We start from the raw sequence: 6000 nt of genomic DNA, 5'->3' as shown, positions 1-6000 counted from the left end.
AGCTATCCTCTATGCCACAGTGTTACTAAGGAGCAGCGGGGCTTCTTTGCTTAACAAAGATTGGGTGGGAGAGAAATGCCCTGTCTGCTGCCAAGGACTGTGGGCAATCAGATAACAATGCTTTCCAGAAGCAGAGGTGGCCCTGCCTAAGCCTGAGTGGCAGCAGTCAGGAGTTTTAAACGGAGAAGCCTAGATTGGAGGTCCTTTGTATCTCAGTTTCAGGAAGTGTTCTCAGTCATTCGAATTGTCCTCCTCAACTCTGCCACTCTTTTGCATTGCCATTGAATAATGCATTGAAGAGGCTGCACCATTCACGGATGCTTTTGCCAAGTCTCACCTCATTCCTTGCAGAATGTATTTCATCCATCCGTACCCATGTTACCAGTCTCCCCACTTCTTCATAAACCAGTCCACCAACCAAGCTCGCAAGCAAGGGACGTTTATATGGGACGGGATATTATTGTCTAAGATTGTTGAGCCAGGAAGGGTTAGAACCACATCGAGATGCTTTGGGTCATTTATTTTAGCCAGGATGGAGGTAAAATCTGAAAGTGCCCCAATTATGTAAAAAACTGTTTAACTGATCTGAATATAAGATATCCGTAGGATGACCCAATGAGCTGTCTAACAGATCAGCTTGTTACGCGAGGAATTAATAAGTGATGCGTTAAAACTGAATGCAGGTCTTGAATGCATTGGACACAGACTGTCTGCAGGTGCTAACCCTTATTCTGAAATTGCTAACCCGGTTTATGAAAGATCGTTATATTTTCGTTTTAGATTAGAGATTTTACCGGTCTCAAGCATCACATACTTATGAAAGGATCAATGGTCAGCCTTTTATCCGATGTGTGAGAGTGTTATCGAAAATGTGTTGCACTTTATGTTAATTTGCCAAAAAACGTTACTTCTTGGGCAGAGATGCTTGAAACCTGTATTAATCTCAGCAAGGGCTCGCCATTGGAGAGAGGCATTACTGTATTTAAGGCAGCCGCAAAGCCAAATTCTTGTATATGCCACAGCTCGTTATATTCACAGAGCATGGCTGCAAAGAGCTAGAGCAATACAAATAGCGTAAAGGTTAACATCTATGGACAAATGGCTGGGCTGACGGGTTTCAGTGAAAGCTGCAAGCAGAGATCCCTGGGTTGGTTGGATTCTCAATCGTGTATTTGCCAAGGCTGCGTGCAGAGCTCCCTGGGTTGGTTGGATTCTAAATGGTTTATTTGTCAAGGTTGTGAGCAGAGATCCTTGGGTTGGTTGGATTCTAAATCCTGTATTTGACAAGGCTGCGAGCAGAGCTCCCTGGGTTGGTTGGATTCTAAATGGTTTATTTGTCAAGGTTGTGAGCAGAGATCCCCGGGTTGGTTGGATTCTAAATCGTGTATTTGCCAAGGCTGCGAGCATAGCTCCCTGGGTTGGTTGGATTCTAAAAGGTTTCTTTGTCAAGGCTGCGAGCAGAGCTCCCTGGGTTGGTTGGATTCTAAATGGTTTATTTGTCAAGGCTGCGAGCACTGCTCCCTGTGTTGGTTGGATGCTAAATGGTTTATTAGTCAAGGCTGCAAGCAGAGCTCCCTGAGTTGATTGGATTCTAAACGGGTTATTTGTCAAGGCTGCGACAAGAGCTCCCTGGTTTGGTTGGATTCTAAATGCTTTATTTGTCAAGGCTGCAAGCAGAGATCCCTGGGTTGGTTGGATTCTAAATGGTTTATTTGTCAAGGCTGCGAGCAGAGCTCCCTGGGTAGGTTGGATTCTAAATGGCTTATTTGTCAAGGCTGCAAGCAGAGCTCCCTGAGTTGATTGGATTCTAAACGGTTTATTTGTCAAGGCTGCGACAAGAGCTCCCTGGTTTGGTTGGATTCTAAATGGTTTATTTGTCAAGGCTGCGAGCAGAGATCCCTGGGTTGGTTGGATTCTAAATGGTTTATTTGTCAAGGCTGCGACAAGAGCTCCCTGGTTTGGTTGGATTCTAAATGGTTTATTTGTCAAGGCTGCGAGCAGAGATCCCTGGGTTGGTTGGATTCTAAATGGTTTATTTGTCAAGGATGCGAGCAGAGCTCCCTGGGTTGGTTGGATTCTAAATGGCTTATTTGTCAAGGCTGCGACAAGAGCTCCCTGGTTTGGTTGGATTCCTAATGGTTTATTTGTCAAGGCTGCGAGCAGAGCTCCCTGGGTTGGTTGGATTCTAAATGGTTTATTTGTCAAGGCTGCGAGCAGACGTTCTTGGTTGGTTATATTCTAAATGGTTTATTTGTCAAGGCTGCTAGCAGAGCTACCTGGGTTGGTTGGATTCTAAGTGGTTTATTTGTCGAGGCTGCGAGCAGAGCCCCCTGGGTTGGTTGGATTCTAAGTGGTTTATTTGTCGAGGCTGCGAGCAGAGCTCCCTGGGTTGGTTGGATTCTAAGTGGTTTATTTGTCGAGGCTGTGAGCAGAGGTTCCTGGGTTGGTTGGATTCTAAGTGGTTTATTTGTCGAGGCTGTGAGCAGAGCTCCCTGGGTTGGTTGGATTCTAAGTGGTTTATTTGTTGAGGCTGCGAGCAGAGCCCCCTGGGTTGGTTGGATTCTAAATGGCTTATTTGTCAAGGCTGCGACAAGAGCTCCCTGGTTTGGTTGGATTCCTAATGGTTTATTTGTCAAGGCTGCGAGCAGAGCTCCCTGGGTTGGTTGGATTCTAAATGGTTTATTTGTCAAGGCTGCGAGCAGACGTCCTTGTTGGTTATATTCTAAACGGTTTATTTGTCAAGGCTGCGAGCAGAGCTACCTGGGTTGGTTAGATTCTAAGTGGTTTATTTGTCAAGGCTGCAAGCAGAGCCCCCTGGGTTGGTTGGATTCTAAGTGGTTTATTTGTCGAGGCTGCGAGCAGAGCTCCCTAGGTTGGTTGGATTCTAAGTGGTTTATTTTTCGAGGCTGTGAGCAGAGGTCCCTGGGTTGGTTGGATTCTAAGTGGTTTATTTGTCGAGGCTGTGAGCAGAGCTCCCTGGGTTGGTTGGATTCTAAGTGGTTTATTTGTCAAGGCTGCGAGCAGAGCCCCCTGGGTTGGTTGGATTCTAAATGGTTTATTTGTCAAGGCTGCGAGAAGAGCTCTCCTTACAGTTGATTTTTAATGTACTTTGGCTCTTATTGAAGATGATATATGAATTGTACTAAATGGGATAATCTGGTTTTACTGATTGTTAGTAATTTAAAGGCCTGTGTGCTTTTATATTTTTAAGGTGTTTGTTTTTATGTATTTTATCTGGTAGCTTTTATGGTTCTTTTTCCGAAATAAAGCTTTGACTGACTGAAAGAAGGGACGTCCCATTTGTTCAAGCGTCATTTGTGTTGCCAGAAGCTGAATGCTTCATTGTAGCCCCAGTAGATTACATCTGCAACTCTGCTTTGATATATTTGCCTCTTTACCCATAAGGAAGGAATTCTATTAAACGTGTATTGCATGTCTTCTGCCTGTCATGACCAGGCACAGTACTCAGGGCCTCATCACGAGTTGGGCAGTAGCCCTTAAATGCAGCAGTAACGCTATTACCACCGAATTTAAGGGTCCACCCAAGCACGAGTCTGGCAACATTTACCCCAAGCTGCAAGCTGGGGGTGAATGCGCCAATTTAAAGCCCATTTTCGGGCGCAATTAGCGCAGCACTATTAACGCACGCTAATTGCGCCGAAAATCCTCCATTGGGTTCAATGGACCCAATGGGGAATGGGGTATACCCATTACCGCCCAATCCTTGATCTGGCACAAATAGAGCCGGACCAGGGGGCGGTAATGCTATTAGCCCGGGCGGTATACTGCCAAACTCATGATGATGACCCCCGTCTGCTGGTTTCAAGTATGGTGCCTTAACCACTTGGGCAACAGTTATACCAGATGTTGCTGCATCATCTAGAGTTAAATACACTTGTGCTCGACTTTGACCTATGCTGGTCCTTTTCTGGAACACTGGGGCTGAAAGTGGTTTTGGATTAATCCAAAAGGGTGGATTTGTGAATCTCGCTTATCGGTTTTAATATACTGACCTGTGTGCACACTCCTCTTTAAACCGTTCTCTCGCAAACCCAATGAATTCCCTCCATATGGGAGATAATATTGAAAACATCCGGGCGAGAAATTAGTCAAAGAAATTGGTTTTATTCACAAATGCATCATTAATTTAAGCAGGTGTGCAGTAACTATTATTATATTTTGGAAATATGTTTTCCACAATCTTTAAGATGCTCATTTAATAACTTGCTAAGTTTCAAACTAATAAGTTCACACATGTGAGAGAATTGTCTTGCACTTTAGATCACAAATGCACCATTGCACCCTTGTGGCATTTCTCAGAACCGTTGCCTACTTGCAAGCTCTACTATTTTACGCCAATGGTTTTGTGTATTCACGGGTCTACAACCTTTGGCTCTCCAGATGTTTTGGACTACTATTCCCTTCAGCCCCAGCCAGCATAGTCAATGGTATCAGATCATGGGAGTCAGGGTCAAGAACATCTGGGGGGCCACAGGTTGCAGACGCGTTAGCCTGATCTGCGTCTAGATTTCAAGGAATTCAGACTGGAAAAACTGTTGCCCGATGGCAGGTTACAGAAAAGCTGGTGCAAAAAGAGACATGGAGGAAAAGTGTAGCAAACCTTTCTTAAATAACATGTGCTAAGTGGACTCTTTAACAAACCCAAGGTTCACAGTCTTTGATGTTCTAAATCAATGATTTTTTCAAGAGAATAGTTTGGTCCTTACGGGAGAACTGGTATGACTTTACATTAGATATAAACCACACAGATTCACCGTTCTTAATCACTGCTCATTTCACCAGCTCAGAGGCCCCCCCAGGCCCGTGTGCAGCCCCATCGGCCCCGCTCCCCAGATATTTCCCTTCCGTGTTTCCCTCCCCTAAGCCCGCCTTTGAGCCCGCCCCACTCCCTGATTGGTGTATGCCACTGCAGCAGCTAGGCCTATCGACCGTAGCTGCAAATTTCGTGCCACTTTGCCTGGAAGCCTGCCGGTGAGTGTGTGTGCACCTAGGCCTCGATTTTAACCTCATTTCACCAGCTCAAGGCCACCCCAGGCCCGTGTGCAGCCCCATCAGCCCCGCTCCCCAGATCTTTCCCTTCTGTGTTTTCCTCCCCTAAGCCCGCCTGTCAGCCCGCCCCGCTCCCTGATTGGTGTATTCCATTGCAGCAGCTAGGCCTATCGACCGTAGCTGCAAATTTCGTGCCACTTTGCCTGGAAGCCTGCCGGTGAGTGTGTGTGCACCTAGGCCTCGATTTTAACCTCATTTCACCAGCTTAGAGGCCCCCCCAGGCCCGTGTGCAGCCCCATCAGCCCTGCTCCCAGATCTTTCCCTTCTGTATTTCCCTCCCCTAAGCCCGCCTTTCAACGTGGGCCGCTCCCTGATTGATGTATTCCATTGCAGCAGCTAGGCCTATCGACCGTAGCTGCAAATTTCGTGCCACTTTGCCTGGAAACCTGCCGGTGAGTGTGTGTGCACCTAGGCCTCGATTTTAACCTCATTTCACCAGCTTAGAGGCCCCCTCAGGCCCGTGTGCAGCCCCATCAGCCCTGCTCCCAGATCTTTCCCTTCTGTATTTCCTTCCCCTAAGCCCGCCTTTCAACGTGGGCCGCTCCCTGATTGGTGTATTCCATTGCAGCAGCTAGGTCTATCGACCGTAGCTGCAAATTTCGTGCCACTTTGCCTGGAAACCTGCCGGTGAGTGTGTGTGCACCTAGGCCTCGATTTTAACCTCATTTCACCAGCTCAGAGGCCACCCCAGGCCCGTGTGCAACCCCATCAGCCCCGCTCCCCAGATCTTTCCCTTCCGTGTTTCCCTCCCCTAAGCCCGCCTTTCAGCCCGCCCCGCTCCCTGATTGGTACCCCATCTAGGCCATAACCGACTCTCCCAGGGCAGCCCTCCTGCCCGTGCAGCCCTGCGACTAAGGGCCCTAAGGCCAAGGGCGGCTCCAACAGAGGCGGCTCCAAGAAGTGTCAGCCGGTGTCTGCAGGGGAAGCAGT

This window comes from Ambystoma mexicanum, chromosome 10 (genome assembly GCF_040938575.1).
Source record: "Ambystoma mexicanum isolate Mex_15411 chromosome 10, UKY_AmexF1_1, whole genome shotgun sequence".
Lineage (NCBI taxonomy): Eukaryota > Metazoa > Chordata > Amphibia > Caudata > Ambystomatidae > Ambystoma > Ambystoma mexicanum.
This window is presented reverse-complemented; position numbering follows the sequence as displayed.